Here is a 20,824-nt window from a genome sequence, read left to right as displayed (position 1 = left end):
AGAACTTGAAAAAATAATGTAGAACAGAGTTGTCGACTTTCTCGAAAATCACAGCCTGTTGACAGGTGCCTGATGTTTGGTCCTTGAGGCTGAGATCTCTCGCCCCTGGGACCCTTGGTAATGGTACTTCAGGAAAAGACCTCTTTACCCGCAGCTCGGTGCAATGAAGCGTGACGTGAAAAATAATCATCGAGCTGCTTCATTAGCAAGGGAGAGAGGTAGAAAACCTTTATTTTGTCTGTTGCGAGAGTAGTAGGCTTACGGTACAATTATAAACAATACAAATAAAATAGCACCATAACAATCTAGATTCCACAACAGACAGGAAGCACAACAATAGACAAAGGACTACATCAGTCATCGAGTCAGCTGCTTCCAGCTGCAAAACTAGAAAATGAAAGCACCAAATTGCTTGTGAATACTTCATATCTTGTTTAGCAGTTAAAACCTCAATTGCTAAAGCAACAGGGATCAGTTGTCAGTGGATGTAACAGAAAATACATTTCACACTTGCTATAGTGCATCGTCAGTTCATCATCTTCAGAGAACTGACGATGCACTAGCAAGTGCGAAATATTTCTTGATTAGCGCTGCCCCATCCCATGCAGCACGACCTGTTTTCATCAACATGACAAAAAAACATGATATACTGTAAAGGGACAAAAATTTTTGTAAGTTATGCATGAATAGAATCGCAACAGCGGCAGTGGGTATTGAATCTTCAACCTCTTGATCCAGAATCAAACCACTGAGGTAAACGCCGTGCTTATAATTATACCTTCAGATACCAGTTGGATGCTTTTATCAATTGAGTTACACTGCCGCTTAGCCTACGTGCAGTAGGCAAAATAATTAAATCAAATGAAAATACCATAAAAAATTCCAAACTTTGTATTTAGCTTTCTGCTTAAAGGGCTGTTTACAGCAAAGTCAGCAATAATTGAAAAAATTCCAAAAAACGCAAAATGCTTGAAAATTTATCACTAATATCTTAAGCGTTATTGGTAGTAAAAATGTGCATACTGTGAAATCCATCAAGCTTGTCAAATTAGTCGTGTTTGTTTTAGAACAATAACATAATTATCGTAATTTAGGCTACTGATAATTTCAGATAATTTTTTTTGTTTTCTTTGTGAACACTATCATTAACGCAATGGCAGAACGCTGATTTGTTGAGATAAGAATTACAATAGCCTATAGGCACTGCATTAGTGGGAATAAAAATATTTGATTGAGGTAGGCTATGTCGCATAGGTAAATGAGAAAGGTTATATAATACTGTAAGCTTATTTAGATTCAATCAGGCAGCAGTGGCCGAGTGGTTAGCGCGTTGGGCTCGCAGTCGAGAGCCTGCATGTTCGACTCCAGCCACCCGCACTTGCTGTTGTTTCTCTGGGCAAGAAACTTCACGATAATTGCCTCTACCCAGTGATCGATTTCGAGGAATGGGTAGCCTAGTACCAAATTTAAGTCATAAGTAGAGTAGACAACTGGAAACAGACATTGCCGTCGGCTGCAGCGTGGGTCAGGTGTACGTCGGAAGGCGTACACCGATGCATAGCGGATAGCGCTCAAGTCCGCTTTCCCGCAATGCAGGATAAAGATAAAACAAACAAACAAACAATCTGTATTCAATTTTAGTTTCATTAACTAGGTGGCTAGTAAAAATATAACTTTTCATGGTCTTTCCACTTGTGTGTTGATCCGAAATAAAATTTATCGGCGATAATCAAATATTGCCTTTCGCGATAACGATAGGCGATAAAAATTTATCGCCGGTAAATTATCGCCGATAATGCCCATCACTGATTGTACCCAATTTTGATGTCCATCGTACGTCTGCTGTAACTTAGTACCGGTATTTTAGTACTATTGGCTGCAAACAAGATGTCGTTGGAAAATGAAATAGAACTTTTTCTAATCGAGCAGGTTGAACGCAGCTCAGAGTAGCACGGGTATCGCAAAGAAATAGCTGTTATTAGGTTATTATTAGGTTTTTACTATTTATTTTTTATATTTTACATTTTATTTTATATCATTTTTGGTTATTGTTTAGGTACCACAAATGGGAAAATGTCACATGGAGGTATATCTCTCCATGGCCATTCCAGTGTCGTCAATCATCACTAGATTCTCTATGTACTAATCAATCAATTGTTTCGAACTGTCATACGCTGCTTTCGCCTTGTAACGCTGTTCTTGCCCGCTCTGATCAACATCGCTCCGCTTTCAATGCATTGATCAACACGATCCCCTGATCAACTCGATGCACCCTCAAAACTTCTACCCCAATTTTCTATTTTTACCGATAATGTAGCCTATCAGTGCCTCTGGTTTCGATCGCTAGCCTCCCCGACCCAGCTGGGCGAACCTACCTCAACGTCTGGCCAGTGCACATCCGTGCTCGCCGAATGAAAACTTACTCTTCTCCAGTGAGTATTAATTACACTCCAACCTATATATATATATATATATTTTTTTTTTTATTACAGTATATTGATTCATCGAGCCTCTGCTCCACATTTTTATTGAATATTCGTCTGCCACGAGAGCCAAATTATCCTTAAATGGTTCGACTCTCTTCCTCGTGGAAGACCCCAATTTATCCGCTCTGCCTACTGGCAGACCGGGTATAAGAGTCAAAGTACCTGCGCGAGGACGCGTGAAGGAGACGTGGGCGCTGCCCGGCGGTCAATTACTGCCGGTTCCAGCGTCCACACGCGACGGGTCGCCTGGTCCGTCGCAGGGCTTCATTCTGAGCTATGCAGAAAGAGCCTGTCTCCCTGGCCCGCTCCGCCATTCTAAATTTGCGGACGGGCCATATAGTGTTTCGATCCACACTCTCCCTCCACAGGTACCTCGACTCCCCAGCCTGGTCCTCGCGACCTAAGCTGGTGGACTTAACCCTCCGGGTGCATCGTCACCCCATAAATCACGCCGCTCCCCGCCGCCGCGGGGTGTGGCAGGCCGGTTTCTTAAAGTCTTCGACCTGGCTATGTTTGTTTGTAGGCTACTCTCTCACCGTGTCAATCTTTTGTACCGTGAGCCACTGATGCGAATAAAACAGTTCAACACTGATAAACTGTTAAAAAAAAAAAAAAAAAAATTTCTTTTGCTAGTATATGAACTGTTTTATTATTTTTCGCAAAAAAAAAAAAAGAAATTATTTTGATTAACGACTTAACAACGCACGAGTACAAAATAATTGACACGGCGAGAACACAATAAACATAGTGTGGTGGAGGAGACAGTGGGAATCCAAACCTGACCAAGGCAAGACGGTCAGTGCCCACTGTCTGTCCGGATTTTCGAATTCTTGGACTCGGCGACCGGAGCTCCTGGATCACGCGAACCGTGCATTTGCTTATAAAGCCCGCCTAAACCTACTTCCCTTGAAATCAAAACCAAGTCATGGCCGCCCTTATAAACCTGCCATATGTCGCGCGTGTGGGAAAGCGGAAGAGACTCTTCCTCATATATTGAACCACTGCCCTACCGTGATGCCTGTTGTCACGGAACGACACAATTCAGTATTGTGGGAGATCGTTTAGCATGTCCCTGTCGAATGGCAACCCTTGCTTGCCATAGATAGTACGGTTCCACAACACGTGGAAGCGGGCGGTGCTGATCTGTGCCCTGACATTGTCCTACAACGCCCTGACGGTGTCACCGTTGTATGTGACGTCACTTGCCCGTTCCACTACGGCGCGGATTCCCTTCGAAAAGCCGCCGACAGGAAACACGACAAGTACGGCGAGTTATGTGTAAACATATTGGAAGACAGAAAGCGCTCTTGCAGGGACGTCCTGTCACTTCCGTTCGTCGTAGGCTCCCTCGAGAGCTATGCTCCGTTGAGCTCTCGGGCTTTGGCGGCCTTGGGTGTTCCTGCTCGTGGGGTAGCAGAGGTGGCTAGAAAAGTGGTCTCCCTCTCAATCGAAGGTTCTCTCCCTGTCTGGAAAGCTTGGAACGCCGGGCTCACTCGTGGAGGGGCTACGTCATAGAAAAGACGATTCCAGCGATCAGAAGCTCAATTCCCCAACAACAGAAGCTCTGCAGTAAGCATCCGAGCGCGCAAGACAGCAAACCTCAAAACCCGCCAGTAATTGTGTGACGTCATAGTATGTTAAATCTATTGTTTCATTATCAATTTATCTGTAAACAATTGTCGTTTCATCAGCATGCTGCAGCTCAATGAAGAATACAATCATCATCAATAAAATAAAATAGCAATATATGAATTAAGTATATATTGCATATCGTGAATGGACTCATATCATCTATCAATGACGTAATATCATTAACAACACTGGATCTGTATTTTCATATTTCAATATTTTAGAATATCACACACTACCTTCACCCGATATGCTGCTCTTTCCCGCTCGGATCAACCTCGCGTTGCTTTTAACACATCGATAAACATGATTTCCCGATCAACTCGATGCAACCTCCAAAGTTTCATCCCACGATTCTATATTTTTCCTGGTAACGTAGCCTAGTCATATCTACGCTTCGATCGCTAGTCCCCCCGACCCATCTGGGCGAACCTGCCTCAACGTCTGGCCAGTGCACATCAGTGCTCGTTGGTTCAACGTCAACACTTTTCCAGTAAGTAAAGCATACAATATAGGCTATTCCCACATACCTTCTTTTTTTTTACATCAACTAATTGAGCCTTTGCTCCAGATTTTATATAATTTTCGTCTCCCACGAGTATTCAAATCGTCCTTGTAGCTAAGCTTCTCTTCCTCGTGGGAGACCCCAAAGTTTATCCGCTCTGCCTACGGGCAGACCGGGTATAGGAGTCAAACGTACCTGTGTTACGGTCACGTGATGGAGACGTGGGCGCTGCCTGGCTTTATAAAATTTCTGTCGCCCGGCCCGTCGTGAGCTGACCTTTTTGCGTTTGCAGAAAGCTAAGCCCGTTCCGCCATTCTAACTTTTGCGGACGAGTCGCACAAAATTCTCGATCCACACTTTCCTTCCACAGGTACCTAGACTCCCCAGCCTGGCCCCCGCGACCTAAGCTGGTGGACTTCCTTCCGGGTGCATCGCCACCCCATAATCACGCCGCTCCCCGCCTCCACGGGGCGTGGCAGGCCGGTTCTTTAAAGTCTCTGACCTGGCTATGTTTATTGTGTTCTTCTCGCCGTGTCAATTATTTTGTACTCGTGCGTCGTTGATCAAAATAAAACAGTTCATCACCGGCCTGCCACGCCCCGGGGAGCGGCGTGATTATGGGGTGGCGATACACCCGGAAGGGAAGTCCACCCGTTTAGACGTCATTTGGAACGCCAGGCTCACTTGTGGAGGGGCTACGTCATAGAAAAGACGACTTCAGCGATCAGAAACTTATTCCCAAATAACAGAAACGTTGCAGTAAGTATCCGAGCGCGCAAGACAGCAAACCGTTTGGATGTTATAACGTTATATCAATTGCCTAAAATTCATCACCTTATGCCTATAAACCAGTGCCACTATTTTTATAATGCTCCAGTCTCATCAAACCCAAAAATGAACAAAGGAAAGGAATAAAATGCCTCATGTGCATTGTGAATCGAGACTGGTTTAACAGCAATTAAGTATTTTCAATCATCACTAGATCTCTACGTATTAATCAATCAATTGTTTCGAATTATCATACGCGCTGCCTTCGCCTTGTGAAGCTGTTCTTGCCCGCTCGGATCAACCTCGCTTTGCTTTCAACGCATTGAACAACACGATCCCCTGATCAACTCGATGCAGCCTCAAAATTTTCACCCCAATTTTCTACTTTTACCGATAATGTAGCTTATCATCCAGTGCCTCTGGTTTCGATCGCTAGCCTCCCCGACCCAGCTGGGCGAACATGCCTCAACGTCTGGTCAGTGCACATCCGTGCTCGTCGAATCAAAGCTTGCTCTTCTCCAGTGAGTATTTATTACACTCCCACCTATATATTTTTTTGTTTCTATTGATTAATCGAGCCTCTGCTCCACATTTTTATTCGAATTTTGTCTGCCACGAGAGCCAAATTATCCTTAAATAGTTCGACTCTTCCTCGTGGTAGACCACAATTTTATCCGCTCTGCCTACTGGCAGACCGGATATAAGAGTCAAAGTACCTGCGCCGAGGACGCGTGAAGGAGACGTGGGCGCCGCCCGGCGGTCAATTACTGCCGGTTCCAGCGTTGCAGGTCATCTTTCTGGGCTATGCAGAAAGAGCCTGTCTCCCTAGCCCGATCCGCCATTATAAATTTGTGGACGGGTCATGTAACGTTTTCGATCCACACTCTCCCTCCACAGGTACCTCGACTCCCCAGCCTGCCCCCCGCGACCTAAGCTGGTGGACTTACCCCTGCGGGTGCATCGTCACCCCTAAATCACGCCGCTCCCCGCCGCCGCGGGGTGTGGCAGGCCGGTTTTCGAAAAGTCTTCGACCTGGCTATGTTTGTTTGTGCTCTCTCGCCGTGTCAATCCTTTGTACCCGTGCGCTGTTGATGCGAATAATACAGTTGAACATTGATATTCAAATCATAATAACACTCAATAACGTTGCATCATTGTGAATTGTTTTTTTTTTCATATCTTTGTAATTCTACTGAATAACGTGGGCGCTGCCTGGCTTTATAAAACTTCTGGCGCCCGGCCCGTCGTGAGCTGACCTTTTTGCGTTTGCAGAAAGCTAAGCCCGTCTTCCTGGCCAGTTCTGCCATTCTAACTTTTGCGGACGAGTCGCACAAAATTCTCGATCCACACTTTCCTTTCACAGGTACCTAGACTCCCCAGCCTGGCCCCCGCGACCTAAGCTAGTGGACTTCCCTTCCGGGTGCATCGCCACCCCATAATCACGCCGCTTCCCGCCTCCACGGGGCGTGGCAGGCCGGTTCTTTAAAGTCTCTGACCTGGCTATGTTTATTGTGTTCTTCTCGCTGTGTCAATTATTTTGCACTCGTGCGTCGTTGATCAAAATAAAACAGTTCATCATCTGTCACGTCCTTTAAGTCTCACATGTTCAAAGACTTTTCAAGATAACCTGGCCGGTGTTGATTTTACGTCCCCGTCTGCCGAATCCACTAGTTTAGGCTGGCAGACGAGGAAGCAGGTTCCTGTGAGTGGGCACTCAGTCCCACTCAACCCAGGTGGTGAATCATCACCGGTAGACTCTGTTGCTTTCACGAACTCGTTGCTTCGTCATGGCGACGAGTGTCCGATCCGTGATCCCACACCACACAGTGGCTTACCTGTCGCATGCCACGAGTCAGCTCCACTATATCTGAGGTCGAATAGACTGCAGTCCGTCTGCCCTATTCGCCTCACCCTCCCCAATCTATTCCTCCTTTTCTGTCCTTTCTCCACTTGCAGGAGGGCATCTCGACCTTACCGAGATGAGCAGGAGTATCAGGACTATATGCGAGCATTCCATGGTTCGCGTGCCGAGTTCCTGATCACCTGTAGCAGGTGCTGCCGTGTCCTCCCTCGAGCTTAAAAGCTGGATGGGGCCCTAGAGCACTGGCGATCCTGCCCCAAGGGCCTTCAATTGCCAACCTGCCTTCCCTGGCCGAGCAATGACCCGACGCCGTCGGAGAGCCAAACCAGGCCCCCTATGATGACCAAGCCTGGGCCTCTGTTGTTAGGGATGGAAGGCGCCGGCCCTCGACTGCAGGCGCATCGGTCGAGGGGTCATCCCCTCTTTCCCCTTCCTCTGTCATCCGCTCTCAAGTCTTCTGGCGCCAAGGCCTGGATAGCACTTCCACTTTCCCCCCCCCCACCTGACTTTACGCCTGAACTTTTCCGTACTGTTCTATCTCATCCAGGCAAGACTTCGCTCAGCCTAGCTGATGCTGACAGCTTGCCTGATCTAGATGTGCTGTTTCTTCTTCGCCTGTCTTCGGCCGGACCTGGGTCGGAAAGTGGGGACTCTTCCGACTCGTCCGACTCGTCGAACAGCAAATCTTTTTCCTCTTCCTCCACTTCCTCGCCTGATAGCCCAACCACGGACGGTTACGGCCCTACTGTCAGTGCGAATCCTTTTCTATATGCACCTCTGCGCAAGCCGACCTCCACCGGAGCCGTGGCAGTGGACTCGCTCGGTTTATCCAAGCCGGCTTCGCGCTCATCTTCTCTGCCTCGGACGGCTACCACCGGAGCTGAAGCTGGGGACTCAATCAGCTCTTTCAAGCCGCCCATGCAGACCTCTTCTTCCAAGTCTCTCCAACACTACCCATCTCACTCCTCCTTATCTTTTAATCCTGTTTCCATCTGTCCTATACAATCTTGTACCTCGACGCTGTCTGCCGAAGCCCAACCCTTTACCCCACCTACCCAAACCACCCACAATGAATTCCATTCAATTATCTCTTCCCAAACCTTGACTCGACCCCGAAGCGACACCATGGCATGCAACCAAGCCACGCATGACCCCGGACTCCCACAGACTACCCCAGGGATGTCAATCACACCCAACACTCAACGATTCATCCAAGACCCTGTTGAACCGGTCAGGGAAAGTAAGACGAAGAGCTCTAGGCGGCTCTTTGCAGTTTAGTGAACCTTACTTTAGCGGGTGGCATAAATTTCGACCAGTTCTGCATTGAATTGGAAGAGTGGACCGCTGGCACTTTGCCGCCCAAGAGGACACGTCCTCGCAAACCACGCTTCAATCGTGGCGCCCGGGCTCGCGCGGCTCGCCGTCGTTTGAACGGGGGTTCTCCTCGGTCGGACGCCGGGGGTTCGCGCGGGAACGGAGCCCGATATCGTAGGGGAGTGGAGTTGCGAGCCGCCTTCTCGCGGGACGCGAAGGAAACGGTCCATCGGATCATTGAAGGAAAAAACTGCGACCTTTACTGCGAAATTCCCACTCAAGAAATTAAGGAGAGATTTCGACGTGACATGACCGCTCCTAAAGCTGGGAGTTGCTCGCGGATGCCTGAGTGGATGAGCGCCCACCGTTACGAGTATGGCAATGTAAACCTCTCTCTCATCGATGACGGTGAAGGTCCCATTACGGCCCGGGAGGTGGAGGCGGTCCTCCAGTCGCTTGATGTCGGTTCCGCCCCTGGTTCTGACGGATTGTCCTACGGTTTCTGGAAGACCCTGGACCCAAGAGGGGGACTCTTGGCCAGCCTTTTCGAGACCTGCCGGATCAACCGTCGTGTACCGGACCACTGGAGAACCAGCAGGATCACACTCATATGCAAAGACCTTGAGGGTGATCTGCACGACGTCAGCAACTGGCGGCCCATCTCCATCTGCCGAAACATATATAAGATTTACGCCGCCGTATTGGCCCGACGCCTGCAGCGATGGGCGGTGGAGGGAAATGTTATCAGCCGAGAGCAAAAGGGATTCATGCCCACGGAGGGCGTCTACGAGCATGTGTTCATGCTCGACACCATCCTCTCGGATGCACAGTCACGCAAAAAGCCTGTGTCGGTTGCGTTTCTGGACATTTGAAACGCCTTTGGCAGTGTCCGGCACGAATGCATAGCCGAGGTCCTGCGTCATTTCGACGCCCCCACAGACCTTATTGAGTGCATCTCCGACATATACGTCGCCAACACCTGCACCGTCCGCTGTGGCAATGGTGAAACCGACCGTATCCCTGTGGGGCGGGGAGTCCGTCAGGGCTGCCTGTTGTCTGGGCTGCTATTCAATTTGGTCATCGAGGTGCTCCTCAGGGGCATCCGTGACAAAACGGATTGCGGCTACAACCTTCCTGCGAAAGAAGACATCAAAGTACGTTGTATGGCATATGCGGACGACATCTGTCTCGTTTCTTCCGATCGCGAGCAGATGATCTCCCTCTTATCTACCACTGATCCCTTCTCTTCCTGGTCCGGGCTACGGTTCAACCCACGCAAGTGTGGCACCTTATCCTATAGGAAAGCGTCGGCGTCCCGTCTGCGGGTCGACCCGGAACCTTTCTCCCTAGCCGGGGAGGAAATTCGAGTCATCCCCAAAGGCGAAACGTACAAATATCTTGGCGCTCGAACCGGTTACGCCTCGGATGCGTCCCTTACCCAACCTTTCATCTCCACCCAGGAGAAACACATTTCCTCTTTAATGAAATCTTTCCTCACTCTAAGCCAGAAACTTCTGGCACTTACTTCTATCATTCTTCCGTCCGCGTCATACCATCTGCGAGTGCGGCGCTTCAGACAGTATGAGCTTCTGAAGCTCGATCGACTGGTATTGCAGTGTTTGAAGGTGGCGTGGCGTCTTCCCAGGTGGGCGTGCAGCGCTTTCTTTTACTGTAAGCCTGCATTGGGGGGCTTTGGTGTGTTGAATCTGTGTCGCGAAAGCGACACGCTTTCGATAGCCCAGGCCTTCAAGATGCTGACGTCTCCTGACGATCGTGTCTCTGCCATCGCTTTCGGGCAGCTTAAGCGTTGTGCCAGTCTGAGGTTCTGCACTCCAGATCCTACCCCGTGCCAGCTAGCCAGTTACTTGAATAAGGACCCCCCCCTGAAGGTGCCCGTTCTCGACCGTGCCCAACAAGCGAAAGCTTGTGGGGCCGCGTCCCGGCGGCTACCCACCGTCTTAATGTACGTTGGTCCGCACGCCCGGATGGCGGTCTCGAGTTGACCGCGGGGAGCTCCAAAATCACCCCTCCCCTAAGAAAAAAAGTGGTTCCGACCCTCCACCAACACAATGACTTGTGGTGGAGGAGACAGTGGGAGTCCAAACCTGACCAAGGCAAGACGGTCAGTGCCCACTGTCTGTCCGGATTTTCGAATTTTTGGACTCGGCGACCGGAGCTCCTGGATCACGCGAACCGTGCATTTGCTTATAAAGCCCGCCTAAACCTACTTCCCTTGAAATCAAAACCAAGCCATGGCCGCCCTTAAAAACCTGCCATATGTCGCGCGTGTGGGAAAGCGGAAGAGACTCTTCCTCATATATTAAACCACTGCCCTACCGTGATGCCTGTTGTCACGGAACGTCACAATTCAGTATTGTGGGAGATCGGGAAGCATGTCCCTGTCGAATGGCAACCCTTGCTTACCATAGATAGTACGGTTCCACAACACGTGGAAGCGGGCGGTGCTGATCTGCGCCCTGACATTGTCCTGCAACGCCCTGACGGTGTCACCGTTGTATGTGACGTCACTTGCCCGTTCCACTACGGCGCGGATTCCCTTCGAAAAGCCGCCGACAGGAAACACGACAAGTACGGCGAGTTATGTGTAAACATATTGGAAGACAGAAAGCGCCCTTGCAGGGACGTCCTGTCACTTTCGTTCGTCGTAGGCTCCCTCGAGAGCTATGCTCCGTTGAGCTCTCGGGCTTTGGCGGCCTTGGGTGTTCCTGCTCGTGGGGTAGCAGAGGTGGCTAGAAAAGTGGCCTCCCTCTCAATTGAAGGTTCCCTCCGTGTCTGGAAAGCTTGAAACGCCGGGCTCACTCGTGGAGGGGCTACGTCATACGGTCGTAGCTCACAACGGGCCTAGCTCACGACGACGTAGCTCACGACCATGTATTCTCAATCAAGAATACAATCATCATCAATAAAATAAAATAGCAATATATGAATTAAGTATATATTGCATATCGTGAATGGACTCATATCATCTATCAATGACGTAACATCATTAACAACACTGGATCTGTATTTTCATATTTCAATATTTTAAAATATCACACACTATACCTTCTCCCGATATGCTGCTCTTTCCCGCTCGGATCAACCTCGCGTTGCTTTTAACTTATCGATAAACATGATTTCCCGATCAACTCGATGCAACCTCCAAAGTTTCATCTCACTATTCTATATTTTTCCTGGTAACGTAGCCTAGTCATATCTACGCTTCGATCGCTAGTCCCCCCCGACCCACCTGGGCGAACCTGCCTCAACGTCTGGCCAGTGCACATCCGTGCTCATTGGTTCAACGTCAACACTTTTCCAGTAAGTAAAGCATACAATATATTCCCACATACCTTTTTTTATTTACACCAATTAATTGAGTCTTTGCTCCAGATTTTATATAATTTTTGTCTCCCACGAATATTCAAATCGTCCTTGTAGCTAAGCTTCTCTTTCTCGTGGGAGACCCCAAAGTTTATCCGCTCTGCCTACGGGCAGACCGGGTATAGGAGTCAAACGTACCTGTGTTACGGTCACGTGATGGAGACGTGGGCGCTGCCTGGATTTATAAAACTTCTGTCGCCCGGCCCGTCGTGAGCTGACCTTTTTGCGTTTGCAGAAAGCTAAGCCCGTCTCCCTGGCCCGTTCCGTCATTCTAACTTTTGCGGACGAGTCGCACAAAATTCTCGATCCACACTTTCCTTTCACAGGTACCTAGACTCCCCAGCCTGGCCCCCGCGACCTAAGCTGGTGGACTTCCCTTCCGGGTGCATCGCCACCCCATAATCACGCCGCTTCCCGCCTCCACGGGGCGTGGCAGGCCGGTTCTCTAAAGTCTCTGACCTGGCTATGTTTATTGTGTTCTTCTCGCCGTGTCAATTATTTTGTACTCGTACGTCGTTGATCAAAATAAAACTGTTCATCATCATCTATAAACCAGTGTCATCTTTTTTATAATGCTCCAGTCTCATTAAACCCAAGCATTCAAAAATGAACAAAGGAAAGGAATAAAATGTCTCATGCACATTGTGAATCGAGACTGGTTTAACAGCAATTTAGTAACTTCAATCATCACTAGATCTCTATGTATTAATCAATCAATTGTTTCGAATTATCATACGCTGCCTTCGCCTTGTGAAGCTGTTCTTGCCCGCTCGGATCAACCTCGCTTTGCTTTCAACGCATTGATCAACACGATCCCCTGATCAACTCGATGCAGCCTCAAAATTTCCACCCCAATTTTCTACTTTTTCCTGGTAATGTAGCTTATCATCCAGTGCCTCTGGTTTCGATCGCTGGCCTCCCCGACCCAGCTGGGCGAACATGCCTCAACGTCTGGCCAGTGCACATCCGTGCTCGACGAATCAAAGCTTACTCTTCTCCAATGAGTATGTATTACATTCCCACCTATATTTTTTGTTTCTATTGATTAATCGAGCCTCTGCTCCACATTTTTATTTGAATTTCGTCTGCCACGAGAGCCAAATTATCCTTAAATAGTTGACTCTCTTCCTCGTGGTAGACCCCAATTTTATCCGCTCTGCCTATACTAGCAGAACGGGTATAAGAGTCAAGTACCTGCGCCGAGGTCGCGTGAAGGAGACGTGGGCGCCGCCCGGCGATCAATTACTGCCGGTTCCAGCGTCCACACGCGACGGGTCGCCCGGCCCGTCGCAGGCCATCTTTCTGGGCTATGCAGAAAGAGCCTGTCTCCCTGGTTCGCTCCGCCGTTATAAATTTGTGGACGGGTCATGTAACGTTTTCGATCCACACTCTCCCTCCACAGGTACCTCAACTCCCCAGCCTGGCCCCCGCGACCTAAGCTGGTGGACTTACCCCTGCGGGTGCATCGTCACCCCTAAATCACGCCGCTCCCCGCCGCCGCGGGGTGTGGCAGGCCGGTTTCTGAAAGTCTTCGACCTGGCTATGTTTGTTTGTGCTCTCTCGCCGTGTCAATTCTTTGTACCCGTGCGCTGTTGATGCGAATAAAACAGTTTAACACTAACACTGACGAGACCGGGAGGCACACTCTCCCTCCACAGGTACCTCGACTCTCCAGTCTGGCCCCCGCCACCTAAGCTGGTGGACTTCCCCTCCGGGTGCATCGTCACCCCTAAATCACGCCGCTCCCCGCCGCCGCGGGGTGTGGCAGGCCGGTTTTCGAAAAGTCTTCGACCTGGCTATGTTTGTTTGTGCTCTCTCGCCGTGTCAATCCTTTGTACCCGTGCGCTGTTGATGCGAATAAAACAGTTTAACACCGGTGTGCACTGTCTGCAGTTACTATTTATTTATATTATTTTTTACTAGCCTATATTTATTGTTATTAGGTTTTTACTAGCTGTTATTAGGTTTTTAGATCTTCAAGAAATAGCATGTTGTTTTTGAAACCTGGCCCTAAGTGTGATATACCTACCTTAGGGACGACACCTCGTTTTTTTGGTTTCTGTCTGTTATTTTGCACCGAATGGGGATTGGTAGGACGTGCTGTGTTCCATGAGCATGGCCATTGACACTTAAAGGCGGCGTGGCCTAACCTTTGATGATAAAAGCAAGTTGTTTGTTGTCTTTGGGGAACGTTGGTCTGGGCGTCTGAAATGATGTGCGATGTCGGCAGGGCCTCTGAGAGAAATTTTCACTAGGGGTACGAAGAGTCATTCCGGGCCCCCCTCTCACTCCGGGCCCCCTTTGTCTTGGGAAAAAAGTGTGATGTTTGCTTAGGAGTATTGCACACCACACAATATTTTACTGCAGAATTGAACATCTGTGCGCAATAATAGTATCAGGCTGCAATAAAACTATTATTTTGTGTTGTGCATATCATGTGATCTGTCCATCACCAATTTGTGTATCCTGCATTGAATTCGTGCGTCAGTTGTTGATGGTGCTGTTGAGAGGTGTCGCTTGTAGCCTACTTCTACATCTTTAATGTAAAATTTTTAAATTCATTTTTTATTTCTCTTAGATGTAGCTTATAATTATATCTGAAGAGGACACTATGTGGTGTCGAAAAGGTTGGATTTAGTAGTTTTTTCATGTTATTTTTGTGTGTTTAATGTTAAATCCGTTAACGTTACTGAGTGTTATATGTATCTGGTACAAGCCAAGCTCTCTACCAAGGCTCAAACATAACATCTTGTTAAAACATAATCAAGTTAATCATCTGACCAATCCTAACCTTTCTTTATTAACTTTTGCATTCACCACATGCCCAGCACTAGCAGAGGTGAACGAGAGAAGTCACTTTTTTTTACTCCGGCTCTGGTCCTGCTCCGAAAGTATTCTCTGGCTCCTGCTTTAACTCCGAAATTCATTTTGAAGTGAAAGAAGCGTGAAACTACCTTTGTCAAATAGTTTTTAAAAAGCACAAAAAAAACACCCGGGCTTTTTGCCCGCGATTTTCTCAAACCTACTTTTGCTACCATATGCCCCTCTCCCCCGGACAGGAGAATAACAAACTTTTATGATTTAATTTAGGGTGCTTTTAACAAAACATTTTTGCACGTAAAGCATTAAATTACCACTTTGGGATCCTAAGTTGCTGGCAAAGCACTCGATTACCTTTCTGGACCATTTTGCTAGATCACGGGCCCCCCAGGACTAAAGAATAACAACTTTTATGCTTGAAATCAGTCGTTTAGGATGGTTGTAACCAAACATTTTTGCGCATAAACTATAAAACCACAATTTCGGGCCCCCCAACAAACACAGGCCTGGGCCCTCAAGGGTACGCCGTACCCTCCGTACCCCCCTCTTATAGGCCTTGGATGTCGGTTTGGGAAGGAATTGACAGGTTGACGGTTTCATTCTAATCAATTTCAGTGGCAGAATTTCGACTTGTTAAAGTGGCTACCGTTCCATTTGATGTTGTAAGCGATCAATCTGTTGCATTAGTTGGGCATTGGGATTTTGTTCTGTGGTATGCTGCACTGCGTTTAGTGTGTCATGGGAAATATTTCTTAGTTTTGACATTTGATCGGCAGCTTTTGCTAATTCGTTTAATGACATTTCAAGGTTGCCAGCCAAAATAAGTTTGATTTGATTCGGGAGTTTATTTACAAACAGTTCCCGAATTAATTCCGTCGATGCGACATTTTAAAATTTAGGAAATTTTGCTCGCATCTCGGACGGCAGTCGATCGCCGATTTCAGACCGTGACATGACGTCAGCGATACGTTCGTTCAACGTCGGTTCGAAACGCTGAAGTAAGCGTTCCTTTAATTGATCATAGTCTACCCCGGCGCTAATTAAATCTTGTACGTTAACAATGATATCGTAAGGCAGACACGATGCACGTTTGTCTGTTTTCAGACGTTGGCAATCAATCCGATATGTGGTACCTTAAATCGATTTTCTAAAATGGTAAACCACAACCTATAGGCAAGTAAGAATTGACATAAAAATAGCCGGACCCGGACATTTTTGATAACAACCATTTTTCTTCATAAAAAGATGGGTTACCTGTTTGAGACCCCAAATCTAAAATTCGGCAAAATTCGGACATAAGGAAAGGCCGTTTGAGGGGAGCAATTCTTAACCGGCGCGCCGTCTAGCGGAAGAAAAACATAAGTATTTTTCGTCGTGCTAATTTGCGAATTTCAAGTGAAACAAGGATGATTAACATAGTGTCTAGAATTACCCTTCAGCAGAATTTGCTATTTTACGTTGATTCAACGTCTGGCGACGTAGAATCGATGCAAAATAACATATTTTGTTTGTTGAGTGCCTCATGTGATGGAAACTAGGCTGCAGTGATAGTGCAGTGGTTGTAAAATTCTGCAAAATGCTAATTAACTAAGAATGATTTCGGAAAATGTAATTTCGTCTGTTACAACGTATCTGACTAACATGAAAATTACGAGCACATAAAATTTGGTAATGATTTATACCTTGCACTTTTACAAAGAAAAGATTTCAGAAAATACCCCGAACAAATGTTCTTGCATAATTAAGGAGTTGGATAACAACTATAAAAGTCTATAACATCAGACCAGCCAAGTCATTAAATCGATTACATCATTGCCAAAGCAACACAAAAGTGCTTAACTGAAGAAATAGGTCGTTACATAGGTAGCCATTCTTACTTCGATTGTAAAATGGAGCAATTTTAGCAAGTTTAGGTAAAATGGAGCAATTTTCTCAGCAGGTTGTCAACTTGATTTCATATTGACAAGTGGCCGGAGCTATGGGACAGTACATGACCAATTCTTCAGTTCTAACTTCTAATACGCGTGCAAGCAAGTACTTTAAAACGTTGAGTTTTTAAGCCAATATGGAAAGCAATGTAGCCCGGCAATGTAGGCTAAGTAAAATCTGCGAAATTTGTCAGAAAGCGGTTGTCTGTGCCCTGGGGAAAAGATGGCAGAACGCTAGGTTCAAAAGCAGTATCAACACTAACCCAGTGGTCTGTTAAGTATCGTGATCAAATAAATAACAATATTTGAGACCAACCGGAAATTGCAGTCCATAATATTTGCTACAGAAATTATACGAATCGGAAAGCTTTCGCTCAAGTCAAAACCAAGCAGATGCGCACAAACCGCACTCTACAGCTTCGCGATTAAGAAGAACTACGTACTACTATAAAACCCATTGTTTGATTTGCGGTGAAGAAATAGATCTTGAAAAACTCAAACAGAATCCAAAGCATTTTTCCTCGATAGGAAATGTGGAAATTGTTGACAAAAAACAAAAGAGAAGTTTGCTACAGGATACATTAATAGCGGAATGTGAAAAGAGAATAGATGACATTTCAATTCAAATAAAATGTAGGATACTTTGTGCAGGAGATATACGAGCTGTAGAAGCTACATATCACAGAGACTGTCTTCAGAGATTTCTCAGTAACTGTACTATAAAATCTGATCAGGTTGGTGAAAGCAGTGGAAGCTCAACTCCCGCAACTCAGATTCGTTGAAGGAAGAAGCATTCAAAAAACTCTGTTTGTGGATGAATGAAATTAATCGAGTAGGTAGGCAATATACATTGCAAGAGCTACGCGATCATATGTCGACATTTTTATCTAGCGATGTTCAAACTTACAGTTGCAAACATCTAAAACTACGTTTGCTGGAGCACTTTGATGAGCAACTGAGCATCATTGAGGTGAAAGGCAAACCTAACGTGGCAACGCTAAAGAAACATGTCGATAACATTTTAAATGATTGTTATGAAGAATCACGTTTCGAAGAAGATAAAGAGTTTAAAAAACTAATACAGCAAGATGGAAGTGTTATAAAGAAAGAAATTCAAAAAATTGATAAAGCTCAAACATCTTATCCTGTTCCTGAAGATATTAATCTGAAGTACCTGCTTCCGAAATACCGGAGTCGTTTAAAGTCTTGATGTCTGAAGTAATGCCTCGATCGCGGAGTGAATTAGAAGAAGCTTCTACAAATCGTTGTGTCCCATGTATTTCTGCAGTCAGCAAGCAGGCTATTTTACATTTCCCCTCTTTTATTGTCAATTGGCATTTTTATACATCAGGTCACAAGATCGCTTATTCTCTTGGATGTACTGTACTATCATCCCTTGGTCTTTGTGCAAGTTACAGTATGGTCAAGTAATAGCGCTTCAACGATCAGCTGCTGTAAGCCAAGCGAATGGTGATAATACGGATGAGGCAATGGACTCTACAAGTCATCCCGGTTCTTTCTGTCAGTGGATAGCAGATAACTTCGATTTTAACGAAGATACTCTGCCAAGTCATGATACAACGCATGTAATGGATATAAACTGTCAAACACCAAAAATGGCATCTCTACCACTAGTTATTGAAAAACCACACGTCAGTGCAACTGAACTACCGGTACTGGAAATTGGAATTAGGTAATTTTGGCAATTTAGTCAAGCCGTATACTGCTGCAAAGATGGGTACTTGGAAAGACGTACGAATCAAGCAGCTGGATGTCTCTGCTGTGTTATTTACGCACTATGAATTGCTTGACACTCTGTGGCTGTGTTCAAATGTATTCAATTCTAAGCCGGTATACAATGGCAAGGGTTCATGGCTAATGTAGTTAAAGGTGAGTTTCAGGTTTCGTCAGTATCATTTAATCCTATGATAGCGCTTAATCCCGTAACAGATGAAGCTGTTACAGTACAATGATATTCGTTCAAGACCAAGCGAGAAAAATGAGCAAATGCTGTGCACCGCTAACGTTTGACCAACCCCTCTACTTCAGAGCATTCAAAATTAAACAGAACAATTTTAGTATTTTCAAAAATGTTCACTTACGACTTGGTGGTTTTCATCAACTGATGTTCTTTCTCGGAGCAGCTTGCTTGCAGCAGCTTGCTCTCGGAGAAAATATGTGCCGATTGTTGCAATTTTGCCATGCGTTTTCTGGCTGCGATACAACATCCTGCTTTTACGGAAGGGGAAAAGTTAAAGTTTTTAAAATTTTAAAAGGTCTGGACAAAGTGCAACATAAATGTGCCGCCTTCGGAAACAAGGAAGCTTTAAAAGAAGACATTTCCAGAATTGGAGAAGAATTTTCCCAAATTCTGTACAAGCAAGGGTTTTCCATGGATATTTTGAATTTATTGCGCTACAAATTACGCTGTATCCCCAAAATATACATCAGTTGAAAGAATGCCTCCAACAAGTAGAGCATGCTACTTTCACAGCCTTCGTGTGAATCATCAAGTGTCAACATGGCGTCATTTAAAAACTGTGCTGAATCCTAGTTTCTATGGATACAAGGAAACAGCTTCTGGTCTGGTCCCAATAATGACAGATAATGAATGAGCACCCAAAACCTTTCTGAAAGAAATCAGGAGCAATTGCAGGAGCGCTAAGCGTTTATGCACACTTTGTGGTTGCTCCAAGAAAGGCTTTAAACGTAGTATTCACTGTGCTTGTGAAGCTCAGTGTGAAAATTCATCACTTTTAGAGTGTTAGATACCCAAGAGCTATAAGTGTAGAAGTATATTTACTTTAATAAAAATAGTTGTATCACTAGAACTGGACCTCAAATTGTTACTGTGGTAGTTTTTGCAAATAAAATATTTTTTGCAATGAATGATTTGTTAATGAAAGTGAACGCATATATTGAATATACGCTGCCTTTTCTGTGAAGCATTAATCGCTCAAATTGCTGATGTTCATCGTTGTATTAGCCTATACGTTGATTCTACATCTGCCAACGTTGTATCATCATTTGTTTCAGTTGCTAATGTGGTTGAAGTGTCATATAGCCTAAATTGAATTACAATTTATGTAGGCGATTATAATTGCGTGAAAATCATTAAACTGTTAGAAATGGCCAAATACGTCACAAACTTGGGCGTCGGCAGAAAAAATGCAAGGGTGGGGGAGAGGCGGGTGAGCTGAACTTTTCTCAGCTGAGCTGGTCTGATTGTGTGTGTTCAAAAGGCGAATGTGAACAGTTTTATTTTCTGTTCTCTTTTTTCTATTTAAAGTAAGTTAAAAGATGGAAAAATACAAAATCTTTGAAAAATGACGTGTAGGTTAAAATGGTTCACCCGTTAGGAAGGAAAACTTATTTGACACAATAATGGATCGCTACAAGGTATCCTTGAGTCAGTTACAGCTTTATTTCCGAAAAATGCCAAAAAAACATGATCTTGTCCTTTTGCCATGCCACCGGACAGCACCATTTTACAGGAATATTTATACCCAAATTTTTGTTGAACATGCTCTCAGAATGCAACAAATTCAAAATATTTTTTCAAAATTTTCTGGGAGCCCCCAGCCGCTGGGTGTCGCTTTCGGAAAACACGCCGTCAGTCAAAAAACCCCTCCCCTTTCAAAATTCCTAGCTACGCTACTGAATTGGATCATTGTCATTGGGGCCAGCAAAGCATATTCCGCACAGGGCCCGAAATACCCTAAGACCGGCACTGCCCCGATGCAGGTTCGTTACCTAAATGGAGCCTACCAACGTTTAGCTATTAGCAGGCTATTAAAAGCAGGCCCGTAGCCAGCCGGGGGCCAGGGGTGGCCTCGCCCCCCCTGAAAAAAATTTCGCCCCCCTTGGCAAAATCTCAACATTCTTGAGCAACAGCTGCAATTATAATGATTTTGCCCATTTTCCCGTTGCACAGCTCCAACTGGCCCAATTAATTACAATTGTTTTGTTTAGTTAACAGCTATGATGATTAAACAATTTCGCCCCCCCCCCCTAACTCCTCCTTTGGCAACCTCAACAGGTTCAATTCAACCAAGGCCAACACGTGTTAGGTTGGTAAAAAAATTGTCAGAAACTGTGTAAAATAAAAATGTTTTGGGAAAGAATGATA

Source organism: Aplidium turbinatum, chromosome 14, assembly GCF_918807975.1.
Source record: "Aplidium turbinatum chromosome 14, kaAplTurb1.1, whole genome shotgun sequence".
NCBI lineage: Eukaryota > Metazoa > Chordata > Ascidiacea > Aplousobranchia > Polyclinidae > Aplidium > Aplidium turbinatum.
Note: the sequence above shows the minus strand (reverse complement) of the source record.